Below are 23,015 nucleotides of genomic sequence, written 5' to 3'. Positions count from 1 at the left end.
GAACCTTGATGTGTGGATCCAAAGTAGTAATTCCACCCAAATTGAAGGATAGAGTGCTCAATGAGCTTCATGAGGGTCATCTGGGAGGGGTAAAAATGAAGAACTTAGCCAGAGCGTTTGTGTGGTGGCCGGGAATCGATAGAGAAATCGAAGAGATGACCAAGAGCTGTCCAGGATGCCAGAAGGTCCAAAACGCCCCACCACAAGCCCCTCTACATCCTTGGGAGTGGCCCTCATCTCCATGGCAAAGGGTGCACATTGATTTTGCTGGTCCATTTATGGACTCGATGTTTTTAATTGCGGTGGATGCACATTCAAAGTGGCCAGAGGTAATAAAAATGTCCTCAACCACCACAGAAAAAACAATCACAGTCTTACGAACCATATTCGCCAGAAATGGGCTGCCTGAACAGATTTGCTCCGACAATGGACCACAGTTTGTGTCTGAAGAGTTCCGGAGGTTCTTAAAGAACAATGGTGTTAAGCATTACACATCCGCCCCATATCATCCAGCCACCAATGGATTGGCTGAGAGGTTCGTTCAAACATTCAAGAAGGCTATCAAGGCAATGTGCAATGAAGACATACCCCTACAACACAAGGTGGACAACTTCTTGTTTGCCTACCGGAATGCGACACATGCGGTTACCAACCAAACTCCAGCCATGATGTTCTTCAATCGAAGACTAAGATGCCGCTTGGATTTGGTTAAGCCAAACATCAGAAGAGATGTGGAGAACAGGCAGTTTCAGAATATGAATGAAAGGTCGACCAGGAGTTTTAAGATAAGTCAACCAGTTTTGGCCCGGGACTACCACACAGAGAAATGGCAGCCAGGAACGATCTGTACACGGCAAGGACCTCTAATGTATACCGTGGACGTTGGAGAGAGCATTGTAAGACGCCATGCTGACCAGATTCTAGAGTCACTGGAAAATGTCAATTCCACACCATGATCCGATACACCTGGTGATGAAACCGAAGTACCAATTGCATCTACCTCAGAATCGGTGACATTGGAAGCAGACGAACCAAACAACGACGTTGATCCCGAATCAACTTTGCCAGGAGAACTTGATACCCTAAAGAGGCGTTATCCGGACAGAATCAGGAAGCCTCCTCAAAGACTGAACTTATAATTGCTTAACTTCAACTAATGTATCTAGCAACTGTAATTGTAAATATGTTATTTAATTATTAATCGAATGTTATGTACTGTTTAGCTAAAAGGGGAGGAATTGTAGTGTATGTACTTTGCAGAAGGAACTATATTCTGCAGCCCCTGTATACTGCAGTACCAGTAGTGACCACCCCTGTATATAAGCCTGTGTAGTAACTTTTGCATAGTAGTTCCAGGTTGTCTCCACTCAGTAAAGACCTGTTATAACCAACTCCTGCAGTCCGTGTCTCAATTACACACGGACATATTGGCCCAGAACTTGGTGTCGGGGGCTTGCCGCGCATGCAAGCCCCCGATCTGCACTCACCCTGCGCACTGACATCTGAAGCCCGGGCCTGCTTGCATTTCCTGTCACAGGCCCGGTTCAGATGTCAGCGCGCTGTGCTTACCTGATCCAGCGGCGTAGTTAGTGCGATGTGCCGGCTGGGATCAGGTGAGCACTGTACAACCAATCAGGGGAGGGGAAGGTTCATTCATGTGTTTGAGAGTAAGAACTGTCAAACTCATGAAAACTACGGGGGCCCAAAACACTATTTAAACTTTAAATAAAAATTTAAAAAACATCCCCATCATTAAATTAAGTATAAATAAGTTTAAAAAATAATTTAAACAATAATGTTTTTTTTTGAAAAAAATAAATTTTTAATAAAAAGGGTCTAAAACTAAACTTACCTGATTGTAGATTCTTTAAAATAATAAACCTGTGGAAAAAAAAATCTAAATTACACTAAAACACCACTTACCTGTAAAAATAAATACTTACGTTTGCTTTTTACAAGCGTAAAGACCAGAGGCCTTTAGACATGCGCAAATCCCCCAAAACAGAGGAAATCCAAGACGCACGTGCTGCCCCCTACAGCGCACGTGCTAGCCTCTTCAACTCTTGGGCTGGAGGAGAGGAAATGCCGGTTTTCAGCACATGCGCTGTGCATGCTGAAAACCGGCATTTCCTCCGGCCAGACGCGTGAGTACCCCTTCCATACTCACGCGTTTGGGGAGGAATTACTGCCCCAATAGTTAGGATACAGATCAGACGTGATCTAATTAATTGACGGAACAGGGTGGAGGGGCTGAATGGCCTCCTCCTGTTCCGATGTGAATGTGAATGAGGGATGCTGCTAACAGCCTAGTTTGATTTTTAAAAAAACCTTTCCTTGGATCCCCTGGAACCTGAATATTTTTTAATAAAGGGGATGGGGAACCTTAAAGAGGAGCTATCAGATCGCAACTGTTGCATCATTTAAATCATCTCCATAATACTGAACAAGATAAATACTGCTGCATCTGAGGCGGGCCAATTCAGAATAGAGCAATCAGAGCCATAAAATACTCAGCTACAGAAAAAGTCACACAACTAAAGGGAGCGAAGTGCAGTCAGAGCAATAACCTCACCGCTGGCATTTGGTTCCCCTTAATATATTTGTTAAGCTACTTAAAAGCTACTTCTTCTGGATTTGTTTTGGCTGATACATGTATGAGGTCAGAATAGCTGGCAAAGTAGTCACTGTTTAGACGTTTTATTTTGACTGTTTCCACAGCCTGAAATTCCAACATAAGTTACTGGTTTTCAGAAAAACTAACTCAATGTGCATGAAGCATAGGATTGTTTACAACCTACACACCTACACACACCTACACACACACCTGCACACTCACATACCTACACACACACACCTACACACACACCGGCACACTCACACACCTACACACACCTACACACACACCTGCACACTCACACACCTACAAACACACACCTACACACGCCTACACACACACCTGCACACTCACACACCTACACACACACCTACACACACACCTACACACACACACACCTACACACACCTGCACACTCACACACCTACACACACACACCTACACACACCTACACACACATCTGCACACTCACACACCTATACACTCACACACCTACACACACTTACACACACACCTACACACACCTACACACACACCTGCACACTCACACACCTACACACACCTACACACACCTACATACACAGCTGCACACTCACACACCTACACACACACCTGCACATACACCTGCACACTCACACACCTACACACACACACCTACACACACCTGCACACACACCTGCACACTCACACACCTACACACACACCTACACACACACCTGCACACTCACACACCTACACACACACACCTACACACACACCTGCACACACCTACACACACAGCTGCACACTCACACACCTACACACACCTACATACACACCTGCACACTCACACACCTACACACACACCTACACATACACCTGCACACTCACACACCTGCACACTCACACACCTACACACACACACCTACACACACCTACAAACACACCTGCACACTCACACACCTACACACACACACCTACACACACACCTACACATACACCTGCACACTCACACACCTACAGACACACCTGCACACACACACACATACCTACACACACACACACCAACACACACACACACACCTGCACACTCCCTTAGAGGATGGGACCGGGAAACTAGTGGTGGGGAACATGGAGATGGCAAAGACGCTGAACAAATATTTTGTATCAGTCTTTACAGTAGAGGACACTAAAAATATCCCAACACTGGACAAACAGGGGGCAATGGGGGGGAGGAGCTAAACACGATTAAAGTCACTAAGGAGATGGTACTCAGTAACATAATGGGACTTAAGGCGGATAAATCCCCCGGACCTGATGGCCTACATCCTAGGGACTTGAGAGAAGTGGCGGTAGGGATTGTGGATGCATTGGTGATCATTTTCCAGAACTCCCTGGACTCAGCAAAGGTCCCGGCAGATTGGAAAACTGCTAATGTAACACCCTTATTTAAGAAAGGAAGTGGACAAAAAGCTGGAATCTATAGACCAGTTAGCCTAACATCTGTGGTTGGCAAAATGTTGGAGTCCATTATTAAGGAAACAGTAACAGAGCATTTGGATAAACATAATTTAATAGGACAGAGTCAGCATGGTTTTACAAAGGGGAAGTCATGTTTGACAAATTTGCTCGAATTCTTTGAGGATGTAACATACAGGGTGGATAAAGGGGAACCAGTGGATGTAGTGTATTTGGACTTCCAAAAGGCATTTGACAAGGTTCCACACAAAAGATTACTGATCAAGATAAAAAATCACGGGATTGGGGGTAATATACTGGCATGGGTGGAAGATTGGCTATCTAACAGAAAACAAAGAGTTGGGATAAATGGTTCGTTCTCAGGCTGGCAATCAGTAACTAGTGGTGTTCCGCAGAGGTCAGTGCTGGGACCCCAACGCTTTACAATCTATATTAACGATTTGGAGGAAGGGACCGAGTGCAACATATCCAAGTTTGCCGACGATACAAAGATGGGAGGGAAAGCAATGAGTGAGGAGAACATAAAAAACCTGCAAAAGGACATGGACAGGCTAAGTGAGTGGGCAGAGATTTGGCAGATGCAATATAATGTTGGAAAGTGTGTGGTTATGCACTTTGGCAGAAAAAATCAAAGAGCAAGTTATTATCTAAATGGAGAGAAACTGCAAAGTGCTACAGTACAAAGGGATCTGGGGGTCCTGGTGCATGAAACACAAAAAGTTAGTATGCAGCTGCAGCAGGTGATCAGGAAGGCCAATGGAATCTTGGCTTTTATTGCAAGGGGGATGGAGTATAAAAACAGGGAAGTCTTGCTGCAGTTATACAGGGTATTGGTGAGGCCACACCTGGAATACTGCATGCAGTTTTGGTTTCCATATTTAAGAAAAGATATACTTGCGCTCGAGGCGGTTCAGAGAAGGTTCACTCGGTTGATTCCAGAGATGAGGGGGTTGACGTATGAGGAAAGGTTGAGTAGGTTGGGACTCTACTCATTGGAGTTCAGAAGAATGAGAGGCGATCTTATCGAAACATATAAGATTGTGAGGGGGCTTGATCGGGTGGATGCGGTGAGGATATTTCCACTGATGGGTGAGAGTAGAACTAGGGGGCATAATCTTAGAATAAGGGGCTGCCCTTTCAAAACTGAGATGAGGAGAAATTTCTTCACTCAGAGGGTCGTAAATCTATGGAATTTGCTACCCCAGAGAGCTGTGGAAGCTGCAACATTAAATAAATTTAAAATGGAGATAGACATTTTCCTAGCAGATAAGGGAATTAGGGGTTACGGGGAGAGGGCAGGGTAGTGGACGTGAGTCGAGATTCAGATCAGCCATGATCCTATTGAATGGCGGAGCAGGCCCGAGGGGCCGTATGGCCTACTCCTGCTCCTATTTCTTATGTTCTTATATGTTCTTATAAACCTACACACACATCTACACACACACACACAAACACACACCTGCAAACTCACACGCGCACACACACCTACACACTCACACACATGCACACCTACACACACCTGCACACTCACACACCTACACACCTACACACATCTACACACACCTACACGCAAACCTACACACAGACACATCTACACACACCCGCATACACCTACACACATACTCACACACACCTACACACACCTGTACACAGGCACTCGCACACTCACACACCCACACACACACACATACCTACACGCACATGCACACTCACATGCCTACACACACATCTACACACACCCGCACACACCGACACACACACACACCCGCACACACATACACACACACCTGCACACTCACACACATTACACACACACCTACACACACCTGCACACTCACACACCTACACACACACACACTTACACACACATGTACACACCTGTACACAGACACTCACACACTCACACACCCACACATCCTCACACACCTACACACATACACACACACCCGCACACACACACACCTAAACACGCCTGCACACATCTACACAAACACACATCTACACACTCACAGACACACACACACACCCCTTCACACACACACATCTACATACTCACACATACACACACACCTGCACAGACCTGCACACATACACACTTACACACACCTACACACACCCCTGCATGCTCACACACACACATGCACAAACCTACACACACACATCCACACACTCACATACACACACATACCTGCGCACACCAGCACACATACACACACACACAAACAAAATACTGCAGATGCTGGAAATCTGAAATAAAGACAGAAAATGCTGAAAACACTCAGCCGGTCAGGCAGCATTCGTGGAGAGAGAAACAGAGTTAACGTTTCAGTTCAATGACCTTTCATTAGAGCTGGAATAAGTTAGAGATGTAACAGTTTATAAGCAAGTACAATGGGACAAAGAAACAATAGATGGGTCCAGAAGAGGTGAAAATGGCAACAGCAGAATCATTAAAATCATCTGCTGTCCAAAAAATGGGGGCAGTGGTTCTCCGAGACCTCTGTAACCTTCTCCAGCCCGACAAGCATCCGAGATCTCAGTAACCACCACCAGCCCTAAAACTCTCTGAGATGCCTGTAACCCCCTCCAGCCCGACAACCTTCCGAGATCTCTGTGAAATCCTCCAGCACTAATACCCTCCGAGATCACTGTAACCTCCTCCAGCCCAACAATCTCCGAGATCTCTGTAATCACCTCCAGACCTACACTCTCCAAGATCTATGTAACCTGCTCCAGCCCTACAACCCTCCAAGATCTCTGAAACCTGCTCCAGCCATACAATCCTCCGAGATCTCTGTAACCTCCTCAAGCCCTACAACCTTCTGAGATCTCTGTAAATTCCTCCAGACCTAAAACCCTCTGAGATTTCTGTAACCACCTCCAGCTCTACAGTCTCCGAGATCTCTGTAAACTCCTCCAGCCCTACAACCCGCCAAGAACTCTGAAATCTCCTCCAGACCTACAACCCTCTGAGATCTCTGTAACCTCCTCCAGCACTACACTCTCCAAGATCTCAGTAACCACCTCCAGCTCTACATAGCTCCAAGATCTCTGAAACCTCCGTCAGCCCAAAAATCTCTGAGATCTCTGTAATCTCCTCCAGCTCTACACTATCCGAGATCTCTGTAACCTCCTCCAGCCCTTCAACCCTCCAAGAACTCTGAAACCTCCTGCAGACATGCAACCCTCCGAGGTCTCTGTAAACTCCTCCAGCCCTACACTCTCCGAGATCTCTGTAACCTCCTCCAGCCCTACAACCTTCCAAGATCTCTGTAAAATCCTCCAGCTCTAAAACACTCCGAGATATCTGTAACCTCCTCCAGCCCTACAACCCTCTGAGAGCTCTGTAACCTCCTCCAGCCCTACAGCCCTCCGAGATATCTGTAAACTCCGCCAGCCCTACACCCTCCGAGATCTCTGTAACATCCTCCAGTCCTACAGCCCTCCGAGATTTCTGTAAACTCCGCCAGGCCTACACCCTCTGAGATCTCTGTAAAATCCTCCAGCCCGACAGCCCTCCGCGATCTCTGTAAAATCCTCCAGGCCTAAAACCCTCCGAGATTTCTGTAACCTCCTCCAACCCAACAATCTCCGAGATTTCTGCAATCTCCTCCAGCCCTACACACTCCGAGATCTCTGTAACCTCCTCCAGCCCTACACTCTCCGAGATCTCTGTAACCTCCTCCAGCCCTACAAACCTCCAAGTTCTCTGAAACCACCTCCAGCCCTACAACCCTCTGAGTTCTCTGTAACCTCCTCCAGCCCTACAACCCTCTGAGAGCTCTGTAACCTCCTCCAGCCCTACAGCCCTCCGAGATATCTGTAAACTCCGCCAGCCCTACACCCTCCGAGATCTCTGTAACATCCTCCAGTCCTACAGCCCTCCGAGATTTCTGTAAACTCCGCCAGGCCTACACCCTCTGAGATCTCTGTAAAATCCTCCAGCCCTACAGCCCTCCGCGATCTCTGTAAAATCCTCCAGGCCTAAAACCCTCCGAGATTTCTGTAACCTCCTCCAACCCAACAATCTCCGAGATCTCTGCAATCTCCTCCAGCCCTACACACTCCGAGATCTCTGTAACCTCCTCCAGCCCTACACTCTCCGAGATCTCTGTAACCTCCTCCAGCCCTACAAACCTCCAAGTTCTCTGAAACCACCTCCAGCCCTACAACCCTCTGAGTTCTCTGTAACCACCTCCAGCCCTACAACCCTCTGAGAGCTCTGTAAACTCCTCCAGCCCGACAGCCCTCCATGATCTCTGTAAACACCGCCAGCCCTACAACCCTCCGAGATCTCTGTAACATCCTCCAGCCCTACAGCCCTATGAGATCTCTGTAACCACCTGCAGCCGTAAAACCCTCCGAGATGTCTGTAAACTCCTCCAGCTCTACAGCCTTCCTAGATCTCTGTAACGACCACCAGCCCGAAAAACCTCTGAGATGTCTGTAATCCCAACCAACCCTACAAAGCTCCGCGATCTCTGTAACCTCCTCCAGCCCTACGACCATTCGAGATTTGTGTAACATTCTCCAGTACGACAACCCTCCGAGATCTCTGTAACCTTTCCAGCCCTACAACCCACCAAGAACTCACTAACTTCCTCCAGCCCTACAAACCGCTGAGATCTCTGTAACATCCTCCAGCCCTACAACCTTCGAGATCTCTGCAAACTCCTCCAGCCATACAACCCTCCGAGATCTGTGTAACCTCCTCCAGCCCTACACACTCCAAGATTTCTGTAACACCCTCCAGCCCAACAATCTCCGAGATCACGGGAAACTCCTCCAGCCCTACTCTCTCCGAGATCTCTTTAACCTCCTCCAGCCCTACAACATTCCGAGATCACTGGAACCTCCTACAGCCTTACATCACTCCGAGATCACTGTAACCTCCTCCAGCCCTACAGCCCTCCGAGATCTCTGTAACCTCCTCCAGCCCTACAAACTTCCGAGATCTCTGGAACCTCCTCCAGCCCTACAACCCTCCAAGAGCTCTGTAAACTCCTCCAGCCCGACAACCATCCGAGATTTCTGTCAAATCCACCAGCCTTAAAACAATCCAAGATCTCTGTAGCCTCCTCCAGCCCTACAACCCACCGAGAGCTCTGTAACCTCCTCCAGCCCAACAACCATCCGAGATTTCTGTAACCTTCTCCAGCCCTACAACCCTCCGAGATCTCTGTAACCATTCCAACCATACAAACCACCGAGTTCTCAGTAACTTCCTCCAGCCCTACAAACCGCCGAGATCTCTGTAATCTCCTCCAGCCCTACAACCCTTCGAGATCTCTGATACCTCCTCCAGCCCTACAACCCTCCAAGATCTCTGAAACCTCCTCGAGACCTACAACCCTCCGAGATCTCTGTAACCTCCTCCAGCCCTACAGTCTCCGAGATCTCTGTAAACTCCTTCAGCCCAACAACCCTCCAAGAACACTGAAACCTCCTCCAGACCTACAGCCCTCCGAGATCTCTGTGACCGCCTCCAGCACTACACTCTCCGAGATCTCTGTAACCTCCTCCAGCCCTACATACCTCCAAGATCTCTGAAACCTCCTCCAGCCCAAAAATCTCCGAGATCTCTGTAATCTCCTCCAGCCCTACACTCTCTGAGATCTCTGTAACCTTCTCCAGCCCTACACTCTCCGAGATCTCTGTAACATCCTACAGCCCTATATACCTCCAAGATCTCTGTAAACTCTCCAGCCCTACAAACTTCCGAGATCTCTGTAAAATCTTCCAGCCCTAAAGTACACTGAGATATCTGTAACCTCCTCCAGCCCTACAACACTCTCAGAGCTCTGTAACCTCCTCCAGCCCTGTAACCCTCCGAGATCTCTGTAACCTCCTCCAGCCCTACAACCTTCCGAGATCTCTGTAAATTCCTCCAGCCCTAAAACCCTCCGAGATCTCTGTAACCTCCTCCAGCCCTACAACCCTCTGAGAGCTCTGTAACCTCCTCCAGCCCTACAGCCCTCCAAGATCTCTGTAAACACCACCAGACCTACAACTCTCCAAGATCTCTGTAACATCCTCCTGCCCTACAGCCCTATGAGATCTCTGTAACCACCTGCAGCCATAAAACCCTCGAGATATCTGTAATCTCGTCCAGCTCTACAGCCCTCCAAGATCTCTGTAACCACCACCAGCCCTAAAAACCTCTGAGGTATCTGTAATCCCAACCAGCCCTACAAACCTCCGAGATCTCTGTTACATCCTCCAGCACTAAAACCCTCCGAGATTTCTATAACCTCCACCAGCCCTTAAATATCCGAGATCTCTGTAATCACCTCCAGACATACACTCTCCAAGATCTATGTAACCTCCACCAGCCCTACAACCCTCCAAGATCTCTGACACCTCCTCCAGCCCTACAACACACTGAGATCTCTGTAACCTCCTCCAGCCCTACACTCTCGGAGATCTCTGTAACCTCCTCCAGCCCTACAATCCTCCATGATCTCTGAAACCTGCTCCAGCCATACAAACCTCCGAGATCTCTGCAACCTCCTCAAGCCCTGCAACCTTCCGAGATCTCTGTAAATTCCTCCAGCCCTAAAACCCTCTGAGATATCTGTAACATCCTCCAACCCAACAATCTCCGAGATCACGGGAAACTCCTCCAGCCCTACTCTCTCCGAGATCTCTTTAACCTCCTACAGCCCTACATCACTCCGAGATCACTGTAACCTCCTCCAGCCCTACAGCCCTCCGAGATCTCTGTAACCTCCTCCAGCCCTACAAACTTCCGAGATCTCTGGAACCTCCTCCAGCCCTACAACCCTCCGAGAGCTCTGTAAACACCTCCAGCCCTACAACCATCCGAGATTTCTGTCAAATCCACCAGCCTTAAAACAATGCGAGATCTCTGTAACCTCCTCCAGCCCTACAACCCACCGAGAGCTCTGTAACCTCCTCCAGCCCAACAACCATCCGAGATTTCTGTAACCATCTCCAGCCCTACAACCCTCCGAGATCTCTGTAACCATTCCAGCCGTACAAACCACTGAGTTCTCAGTAACTTCCTCCAGCAGTACAAACCGCCGAGATCTCTGTAATCTCCTCCAGCCCTACAACCCTTCGAGATCTCTGATACCTCCTCCAGCCCTACAACCCTCCAAGATCTCTAAAACCTCCTCGAGACCTACAACCCTCCGAGATCTCTGTAACCTCCTCCAGCCCTACAGTCTCCGAGATCTCTGTAAACTCCTCCAGCCCTACAACCCTCCAAGAACACTGAAATCTCCTCCAGACTTTCAGCCCTCCGAGATCTCTGTGACCTCCTCCAGCACGACACTCTCCGAGATCTCTGTAACCTCCTCCAGCCCTACATACCTCCAAGATCTCTGAAACCTCCTCCAGCCCAAAAATCTCCGAGATCTCTGTAATCTCCTCCAGCCCTACACTCTCCGAGATCTCTGTAACCTCCTCCAGCCCTACAACCCTCCAAGAACTCTGAAACCTCCTCCAGACATACAACCCTCTGAGATCTCTGTAACATCCTCCAGCCCTACACTCTCCGAGATCTCTGTAACATCCTACAGCCCTATATACCTCCAAGATCTCTGTAAACTCTCCAGCCCTACAACCTTCCGAGATCTCTGTAAAATCTTCCAGCCCTAAAATACTCTGAGATATCTGTAACCTCCTCCAGCCCTACAACACTCTCAGAGCTCTGTAACCTCCTCAAGCCCTGCAACCCTCCGAGATCTCTGTAACCTCCTCCAGCCCTACAACCTTCCGAGATCTCTGTAAAATCCTCCAGCCCCAAAAACCCTCCGAGATCTCTGTAACCTCCTCCAGCCCTACAACCCTCTGAGAGCTCTGTAACCTCCTCCAGCCCTACAGCCCTCCCAGATCTCTGTAAACACCACCAGCCCTACAACTCTCCGAGATCTCTGTAACATCCTCCTGCCCTACAGCCCTATGAGATCTCTGCAACCACCTGCAGCCATAAAACACTCGAGATATCTGTAATCTCGTCCAGCTCTACAGCCCTCCAAGATCTCTGTAACCACCACCAGCCCTAAAAACCTCTGAGGTATCTGTAATCCCAACCAGCCCTACAAACCTCCGAGATCTCTGTTACATCCTCCAGCACTAAAACCCACCGAGATTTCTATAACCTCCACCAGCCCTTAAATATCCGAGATCTCTGTAATCACCTCCAGACATACACTCTCCAAGATCTATGTAACCTCCACCAGCCCTACAACCCTCCAAGATCTCTGACACCTCCTCCAGCCCGACAACACACTGAGATCTCTGTAACCTCCTCCAGCCCTACACTCTCGGAGATCTCTGTAACCTCCTCCAGCCCTACAATCCTCCATGATCTCTGAAACCTGCTCCAGCCATACAAACCTCCAAGATCTCTGCAACCTCCTCAAGCCCTGCAACCTTCCGAGATCTCTGTAAATTCCTCCAGCCCTAAAACCCTCTGAGATATCTGTAACATCCTCCAACCCAACAATCTCCGAGATCACGGGAAACTCCTCCAGCCCTACTCTCTCCGAGATCTCTTTAACCTCCTCCAGCCCTACAACACTCCGAGATCACTGGAACCTCCTACAGCCCTACATCACTCCGAGATCACTGTAACCTCCTCCAGCCCTACAGCCCTCCGAGATCTCTGTAACCTCCTCCAGCCCTACAAACTTCCGAGATCTCTGGAACCTCCTCCAGCCCTACAACCCTCCGAGAGCTCTGTAAACACCTCCAGCCCTACAACCATCCGAGATTTCTGTCAAATCCACCAGCCTTAAAACAATGCGAGATCTCTGTAACCTCCTCCAGCCCTACAACCCACCGAGAGCTCTGTAACCTCCTCCAGCCCAACAACCATCCGAGATTTCTGTAACCTTCTCCAGCCCTACAACCCTCCGAGATCTCTGTAACCATTCCAGCCGTACAAACCACTGAGTTCTCAGTAACTTCCTCCAGCAGTACAAACCGCCGAGATCTCTGTAATCTCCTCCAGCCCTACAACCCTTCGAGATCTCTGATACCTCCTCCAGCCTTACAACCCTCCAAGATCTCTAAAACCTCCTCGAGACCTACAACCCTCCGAGATCTCTGTAACCTCCTCCAGCCCTACAGTCTCCGAGATCTCTGTAAACTCCTCCAGCCCTACAACCCTCCAAGAACACTGAAATCTCCTCCAGACTTTCAGCCCTCCGAGATCTCTGTGACCTCCTCCAGCACTACACTCTCCGAGATCTCTGTAACCTCCTCCAGCCCTACATACCTCCAAGATCTCTGAAACCTCCTCCAGCCCAAAAATCTCCGAGATCTCTGTAATCTCCTCCAGCCCCACACTCTCCGAGATCTCTGTAACCTCCTCCAGCCCTACAACCCTCCAAGAACTCTGAAACCTCCTCCAGACATACAACCCTCTGAGATCTCTGTAACATCCTCCAGCCCTACACTCTCCGAGATCTCTGTAACATCCTACAGCCCTATACACCTCCAAGATCTCTGTAAACTCTCCAGCCCTACAACCTTCAGAGATCTCTGTAAAATCTTCCAGCCCTAAAATATTCTGAGATATCTGTAACCTCCTCCAGCCCTACAACACTCTGAGAGCTCTGTAACCTCCTCCAGCCCTACAGCCCTCCAGGATCTCTGTAAACACCACCAGCCCTACAACTCTCCGAGATCTCTGTAACATCCTCCTGCCCTACAGCCCTATGAGATCTCTGCAACCACCTGCAGCCATAAAACCCTCGAGATATCTGTAATCTCGTCCAGCTCTACAGCCCTCCAAGATCTCTGTAACCACCACCAGCCCTAAAAACCTCTGAGATATCTGTAATCCCAACCAGCCCTACAAACCTCCGAGATCTCTGTTACATCCTCCAGCACTAAAACCCTCCGAGATTTCTATAACCTCCTCCAGCCCTTAAATATCCAAGATCTCTGTAATCACCTCCAGACATACACTCTCCAAGATCTATGTAACCTCCACCAGCCCTACAAACCTCCAAGATCTCTGACACCTCCTCCAGCCCTACAACACACTGAGATCTCTGTAACCTCCTCCAGCCCTACACTCTCGGAGATCTCTGCAACCTCCTCCAGCCCTACAATCCTCCATGATCTCTGAAACCTGCTCCAGCCATACAATCCTCCGAGATCTCTGTAACCTCCTCAAGCCCTGCAACCTTCCGAGATCTCTGTAAATTCCTCCAGCCCTAAAACCCTCTGAGATATCTGTAACATCCTCCAACCCAACAATCTCCGAGATCTCTGTAATCTCCTCCAGCCCTACACTCTCCGAGATCTCTGGAACCTCCTCCAGCCCTACAATTCTCCAAGAAATCTGAAAACTCCTCCAGACCTACAACCCTCCGAGATCTCTGTAACCTCATCCAGCCCTACACTCTCCGAGATCTCTGTAACCTCCTCCAGTCCTACATACCTCCAAGATCTCTGTAACCTCCTCCAGCCCTACAACCTTCGGAGATTTCTGTAAAATCCTCCAGCCCTAAAATTCTCTGAAATATCTGTAACCTCCTCCAGCCCTACAATCCTCTGAGAGCTCTGTAACCTCCTCCAGCCCTACAGCCCTCCGAGATCTCTGTAAACTCCGCCAGCCCTACAACCCTCCGAGATCTCTGTAACATCCTCCAGCCCTACAGCCCTCCGAGATCTCTGTAAAATCCTCCAGCCCTAAAATCCTCTGAGATTTCTGTAACATCCTCCAGCCCAACAATCTCCGAGATCTCTGTAATCACCTCCAGCCCTACACTCTCCGAGATCTCTGTAAGCTCCTCCAGCCCTACAGTCTCCGAGATCTCTGTAAACTCCTCCAGCGCTACAACCCTCCAAGAAAACTGAAACCTCCTCCAGAACTACAGCCCTCTGAGATCTCTGTGAGCTCCTCCTGCACTACACTCTCTGAGATCTCTGTAACATCCTCCAGCCCTACATACCTCCAAGATCTCTGAAACCTCCTCCAACCCAAAAATCTCCGAGATCTCTGTAATCTCCTGCAGCCCTACAACCCTCCAAGAACTCTGAAACCACCTCCAGACATACAACCCTCCGAGATCTATGTAACCTCCTCCAGCCCTACACTCTCCGAGATCTCTGTAACCTCCTCCAGCACGACACTCTCCGAGATCTCTGTAACCTCCTCCAGCCCTACATACCTCCAAGATCTCTGAAACCTCCTCCAGCCCAAAAATCTCCGAGATCTCTGTAATCTCCTCCAGCCCTACACTCTCCGAGATCTCTGTAACCTCCTCCAGCCCTACAACCCTCCAGGAACTCTGAAACCTCCTCCAGACATACAACCTTCTGTGATCTCTGTAACCTCCTCCAGGTCTACTCTCTCCGAGATCTCTGTAACCTCCTCCAGCCCTATATGCCTCCAAGATCTCTGTAACCTCTCCAGCACTACAACCTTCCGAGATCTCTGCAAAATCCTCCAGCCCTAAAATACTCCGAGATGTCTGTAACCTCCTCCAGCCCTACAACCCTCTGAGAGCTCTGTAACCTCCTCCAGCCCTACAACCCTCTGAGATCTCTGTAACCTCCTCCAGCCCTACAACCTTCCGAGATCTCTGTAAAATCCTCCAGCCCTAAAACCCACCGAGATCTCTGTAGCATCCTCCAGCCCTAAAGCCCTATGAGATCTCTGTAACCACCGGCAGCCGTAAAACCCTCTGAGATATCTGTAATATCGTCCAGCTCTACAGCCCTCCAAGATCTCTGTAACCACCACCAGCCCTAAAAACCTCTGAGATATCTGTAATCCCATCCAGCCCTACAAACCTCCGAGATCTCTGTTACAGCCTCCAGCAATAAAACCCTCCAGGATTTCAATAACCTCCTCCAGCCCAACAATATCCGAGATCTCTGTAATCACCTCCAGACATACACTGTCCAAGATCTATGTAACCTCCACCAGCCCTACAACCCTCCAAGATCTCTGACACCTCCTCCAGCCCTACAACACACTGAGATCTCTGTAAACTCCTCCAGCCCTACACTCTCGGAGATCTCTGTAACCCCCTGCCGCCCTACAATCCTCCATGATCTCTGAAACCTGCTCCAGCCATACAATCCTCCGAGATCTCTGTAACCTCCTCAAGCCCGGCAACCATCTGAGATCTCTGTAAATTCCTCCAGCCCTAAAACCCTCTGCGATTTCTGTAACATCCTCCAGCCCAACAATCTCCGAGATCTCTGTAATCTCCTCCAGCCCTACACTCTCCAAGATCTCTGTAACCTCCTCCAGTCCTACATACCTCCAAGATCTCTGTAATCTCCTCCAGCCCTACAACCTTCCGAGATCTCTGTAAAATCCTCCAGCCCTAAAATTCTCTGAAATATCTGTAACCTCCTCCAGCCCTACAATCCTCTGAGAGCTCTGTAACCTCCTCCAGCCCTACAGCCCTCCGAGATCTCTGTTAACTCCGCCAGCCCTACAACCCTCCGAGATCTCTGTAACATCCTCCAGCCCTACAGCCCGCCGAGCTCTGTGTAAAATCCTCCAGCCCTAAAACCCTCCGAGATTTCTGTAAACTCCTCCAGCCCAACAATCTCCGAGATCTCTGTAATCACCTCCAGCCCTACACTCTCCGAGATCTCAGTAACCTCCTCCAGCCCTACAACCCTCCAAGATCTCTGAAACCTCCTCCAGACCTACAAACCTCCGAGATCTCTGTAACTTCCTCCAGCCCTTCAGTCTCCGAGATCTCTGTAAACTCCTCCAGCGCTACAACCCACCAAGAACACTGAGACCTCCTCCAGACCTACAGCCCTCCGAGATCTCTGTGACCTCCTCCAGCACTACACTCTCCGAGATCTCTGTAACCTCCTCCAGCCCTACATACCTCCAAGATCTCTGAAACCTCCTCCAGCCCAAAAATCTCCGAGATCTCTGTAATCTCCTCCAGACCTACACTCTCCAAGATCTATGTAACCTCCTCCAGTCCTGCAACCCTCCAAGATCTCTGACACCTCCTCCAGCCCTACAACACACTGAGATCTCCGTAACCTGCTCCAGCCCTACACTCTCCGAGATCTCTGTAACCTACTCAAGCCCTACAACCTTCCGAGATCTCTGTAAATTCCTCCAGCCCTAAAACCCTCCGAGATTTCTGTACCCTCCTCCAGCCCTACAACCTTCCGAGATCTGTGTAAAATCCTCCAGCCCTAAAATACTCCGAGATATCTGTAACATCCTCCAGCCCTACAGCCCTCCGAAATCTCTGTAAAATTCTCCAGCCCTAAAACCCTCTGAGATTTCTGTAACATCCTCCAGCCCAACAATTTCTGAGATCTCTGTAATCTCCTCCAGCCCTACACTCTCCGAGATCTCTGTAACCTCCTCCAGCCCTACAATCCTCCAAGATCTCTGAAACCTCCTCCAGACCTACAACCCTCCGAGATCTCTGTAACCTCCTCCAGCCCTACAGTCTCCAAGATCTCTGTAAACTCCTCCAGCCCTACAACCCTCCAAGTACTCTGAAACCTCCTCCAGACCTACAATCCTCTGAGATCTCTGTAACCTCCTCCAGCACTACACTCTCCGAGATCTCTGTAACCTCCTCCAGCCCTACAACCCTCTGAGAGCTCTGTAAGCTCCTCCAGCCCTACAGCCTTATGAGATCTCTGTAACCACCTGCAGCCGTAAAATCCTCCGAGATCTCTGTAAACTCCTCCAGCGCTACAACCCTCCAAGAACACTGAGACCTCCTCCAGACCTACAGCCCTCCGAGATCTCTGTGACCTCCTCCAGCACTACACTCTCCGAGATCTCTGTAACCTCCTCCAGCCCTACATACATCCAAGATCTCTGTAACCTCCTCCAGCCCAAAAATCTCCCAGATCTCTGTAATCTCCTCCAGCCCTACAACCCTCCAAGAACTCTGAAGCCACCTCCAGACATACAACCCTCCGAGATCTATGTAACCTCCTCCAGCCCTACACTCTCCGAGATCTCTGTAACCTCCTCCAGCACTACATACCTCCAAGATCTCTGAAACCTCCTCCAGACCTACAAACCTCCGAGATCTCTGTAACTTCCTCCAGCCCTTCAGTCTCCGAGATCTCTGTAAACTCCTCCAGCGCTACAACCCACCAAGAACACTGAGACCTCCTCCAGACCTACAGCCCTCCGAGATCTCTGTGACCTCCTCCAGCACTACACTTTCCGAGATCTCTGTAAACTCCTCCAGCCCTACATACCTCCAAGATCTCTGAAACCTCCTCCAGCCCAAAAATCTCCGAGATCTCTGTAATCTCCTCCAGCCCTACAACCCTCCAAGAACTCTGAAACCACCTCCAGACATACAACCCTCCGAGATCTATGTAACCTCCGCCAGCCCTACACTCTCCGTGATCTCTGTAACCTCCTCCAGCACTACATACCTCCAAGATCTCTGTAACCTCTCCAGCCCTACAACCTTCCGAGATCTCTGTAAAATCCTCCAGCCCTAAAATACTCCGAGATATCTGTAAACTCCTCCAGCCCTACAACCCTCTGAGAGCTCTGTAACATCCTCCAGCTCTACAACCCTCCGAGGTCTCTGTAAAATCCTCCAGCCTTAAAACCCTCCGAGATCTCTGTAATCTCCTCCAGCCCTACAGCCCTCCAAGATCTCTCTAAACACCGCCAGCCCTCCAACCCTCCGAGATCTCTGTAACATCCTCCAGCCCTACAGCCCTATGAGATCTCTGTAACCACCTGCAGCCGTAAAACCCTCTGAGATATCAGTAATATCCTCCAGCTCTACAGCCCTCCAAGATCTCTGTAACCAGAACCAGCCCTAAAAATCTCTGAGATATCTGTAATTACAACCAGCCCTACAAACCTCCGAGATCTCTATTACAGCCTCCAGCACTAAAACCCTCCGAGATTTCTATAACCTCCTCCAGCCCAACAATCTCCGAGATCTCTGTAATCACCTCCAGACCTACACTCTCCAAGATCTATGTAACCTCCTCCAGTCCTGCAACCCTCCAAGATCTCTGACACCTCCTCCAGCCCTACAACACACTGAGATCTCCGTAACCTGCTCCAGCCCTACACTCTCCGAGATCTCTGGAACCTACTCAAGCCCTACAACCTTCCGAGATCTCTGTAAATTCCTCCAGCCCTAAAACCCTCCGAGATTTCTGTACCCTCCTCCAGCCATACAACCTTCCGAGATCTCTGTAAAATCCTCCAGCCCTAAAATACTCCGAGATATCTGTAACATCCTCCAGCCCTACAGCCCTCCGAAATCTCTGTAAAATTCTCCAGCCCTAAAACCCTCCGAGATTTCTGTAACATCCTCCAGCCCAACAATTTCTGAGATCTCTGTAATCTCCTCCAGCCCTACACTCTCCGAGATCTCTGTAACCTCCTCCAGCCCTACAATCCTCCAAGATCTCTGAAACCTCCTCCAGACCTACAACCCTCCGAGATCTCTGTAACCTCCTCCAGCCCTACAGTCTCCAAGATCTCTGTAAACTCCTCCAGCCCTACAACCCTCCAAGTACTCTGAAACCTCCTCCAGACCTACAATCCTCTGAGATCTCTGTAACCTCCTCCAGCACTACACTCTCCGAGATCTCTGTAACCTCCTCCAGCCCTACAACCCTCTGAGAACTCTGTAAGCTCCTCCAGCCCTACAGCCTTATGAGATCTCTGTAACCACCTGCAGCCGTAAAACCCTCCGAGATCTCTGTAAACTCCTCCAGCGCTACAACCCTCCAAGAACACTGAGACCTCCTCCAGACCTACAGCCCTCCGAGATCTCTGTGACCTCCTCCAGCACTACGCTCTCCGAGATCTCAGTTAATACAGAATCTATATGGGTGGAGCTAAGAAATAGCGAGGGGCGAAAAACATTAATAGGAGTGGTATATAGGCCTCCAAATAGTAAAATAGAGGTTAGGGAGGGCATCACGAGGGAAATTAGAGAAGCGTGCAATAAGAGCACAGCTGTCATCATAGGTGACTTTAACTTACATATAGATTGGACTAGCCTAATCAGTAAAAATAATGAGGAGGAGGAATTCCTTGAGTGTTTAAGGGATGGTTATCTGGATCAATATGTCGAGGAACCAACTCGGGAACAGGCTATATTGGACTGGGTACTGTGCAATGAGAAGGGACTAATCAGTAATCTTGTTGTACGGGGACCCTTGGGTCAGAGCGATCATAACATGATCGATTTCTCACTCGAAATGGAGAGCGAAGAAATTGACTCAGAGACTAAGGTCCTGAATTTAAACAAGGGGAATTATGATGCCATGAGACGGGAACTGAGTAGGTCTGATTGGACAACGTTCCTGAGAGGACTGGAGGTAGATAAACAATGGCAAACATTTAAAGATAGAATGACAAAATTGCAAAAATTGTTTATACCAATCTGGCATAAAAGGAAATCTAAAAAGGTGACTCAACCGTGGATAACAGGGGAAATTAGAGACAGCATAAAATCCAAAGATAGGGCGTATAAAATAGCCAAAAAAAGCGCCAGAGCGGAAGATTGGGAACAGTTTAAGATAGAGCAAAGGAGGGCAAAGGGCATGATCAAGAGGGGCAAAATAGCTTACGAAAACAAGCTGGCGGAAAATATAAAAACTAACTCCAAAAGCTTTTATAAATATATCAAAAGGAAAAGACTGGTGAAAACCAAAGTTGGTCCATTGCAGTCAGATACGGGGGAATATATAATGGGAAATAAGGAAATGGCAGATCAACTAAATGCATACTTTGGGTCAGTCTTTACGAAGGAAGACACAAAAAACCTCCCTGGGATATCGGGAAAAATAGGGACATTGGCAAAGGAGGAACTGACGCAAATCAATATCTCTAAGGATATGGTGTTAAGGAAGCTAAAGGGATTGAAGGTGGACAAATCCCCAGGGCCTGATAACATGCATCCTAGGGTACTGAAGGAGGTGGCCCTAGAGATAGCGGATGCACTAAGGATGATTTTTCAGAATTCATTAGACTCGGGAACAGTGCCGATGGATTGGAGGGTAGCTAACGTTACCCCACTATTCAAAAAGGGGGGTAGGGAAAAAGCAGGTAATTACAGACCTGTAAGCCTTACATCAGTTGTGGGCAAAATGCTGGAGTCCATCATTAAGGATGAAATAGCGGAGCACTTAGCAAATGGGGACAGGATAGGACAGAGTCAACATGGATTTACAAAGGGTAAATCGTGCTTGACTAATCTATTGGAATTTTTTGAGGGAGTAACTGGTAGAATAGATGGGGGAGAGCCAGTAGATGTGGTGTACCTGGACTTCCAAAAGGCCTTCGATAAGGTCCCACATAAAAGATTAGCATGGAAAATTGAGGCTCATGGGATAAAGGGGAAAGTTTTGGCGTGGATAGGGAACTGGCTGTCAGATAGAAAACAGAGAGTTGGAATAAACGGCTCATTTTCTGAATGGCAGGCAGTAACAAGTGGGGTACCACAGGGATCTGTCCTGGGCCCCCAGCTGTTCACAATTTACATTAATGACCTGGATCAGGGAGTCGGATGCAGCATTTCCAAATTTGCAGACGACACTAAACTAGGAGGTGGGGTGGGCTCAGAAGAAGAGACCAGGAAGCTCCAGAGCGATTTGGACAGACTGGGCGATTGGGCGGATAAATGGCAGATGCACTATAATGTGGACAAGTGCGAAGTTATCCACCTTGGGTGCAGGAACGGGAGGGCAAATTATTATTTAAATGGCAATAGATTGGGAGAGGGGGAAGTACAGAGAGACCTGGGTGTTCTTGTACACCAGTCACTGAAGGCGAGCATGCAGGTGCAACAGGCGGTCAAGAAGGCAAACGGTATGCTGGCCTTCATAGCAAAAGGGTTAGAATACAGGAACAGGGATACCTTGCTGCAGCTGTACAGGGCACTGGTGAGACCACACCTCGAGTACTGTGTACAGTTTTGGTCGCCTCATCTGAGGAAGGATGTTCTTGCCATGGAGGGGGTGCAGCGGCGATTCACCAGGCTGATACCAGGAATGGCGGGAATGACCTATGAGGAGAGACTATGTAGTTTAGGGATGTACACACTGGAGTTTAGAAGATTGAGAGGGGACCTCATAGAAGTGTATAAAATTCTGACAGGTCTAGACAGACTGGATGCAGAAGGAATGTTTCCCTTGGCGGGTGAGAACAGAACTAGAGGACATAATTTAAGGATAAGGGCTAAACCATTTAGGACAGAGATGAGGGGGAATTTCTTCACTCAGAGAGTGGTGAACCTGTGGAACTCATTGCCACAGAGGGCAGTGTACGCCAGCTCATTAAATATATTTAAGAGGGAATTAGATATATTTCTACGGGCAAAAGGGGTTAAGGGTTACGGAGAGAAGGCGGGGACGGGATACTGAATTAAAGGATCAGCCATGATCTCATTAAATGGCGGAGCAGGCACGAAGGGCCGAATGGCCTACTCCTGCTCCTATCTTCTATGTATCTATGTAACCTCCTCCAGCCCTACATACATCCAAGATCTCTGAGACCTCCTCCAGCCCAAAAATCTCCCAGATCTCTGTAATCTACTCCAGCCCTACAACCCTCCAAGAACTCTGAAGCCACCTCCAGACATACAACCCTCCGAGATCTATGTAACCTCCTCCAGCCCTACACTCTCCGAGATCTCTGTAACCTCCTCCAGCACTACATACCTCCAAGATCTCTGTAACCTCTCCAGCCCTACAACCTTCCAAGATCTCTGTAAAATCCTCCAGCCCTAAAATACTCCGAGATATCTGTAAACTCCTCCAGCCCTACAACCCTCTGAGAGCTCTGTAACCTCCTCCAGCCCTACAACCCTCCGAGATCTCTGTAAAATCCTCCAGCCTTAAAACCCTCCGAGATCTCTGTAACCTCCTCCAGCCGTCCAGCCCTCCAAGATCTCTGTAAACACCGCCAGCCCTACAACCCTCCGAGAACTCTGTAAAATCCTCCAGCCCTACAGCC

The sequence above is a fragment of the Somniosus microcephalus genome, chromosome 6 (genome assembly GCF_052327205.1).
Source record: "Somniosus microcephalus isolate GS21.2 chromosome 6, FLI_Smic_1.0, whole genome shotgun sequence".
NCBI classification, from domain to species: domain Eukaryota; kingdom Metazoa; phylum Chordata; class Chondrichthyes; order Squaliformes; family Somniosidae; genus Somniosus; species Somniosus microcephalus.
This window is presented reverse-complemented; position numbering follows the sequence as displayed.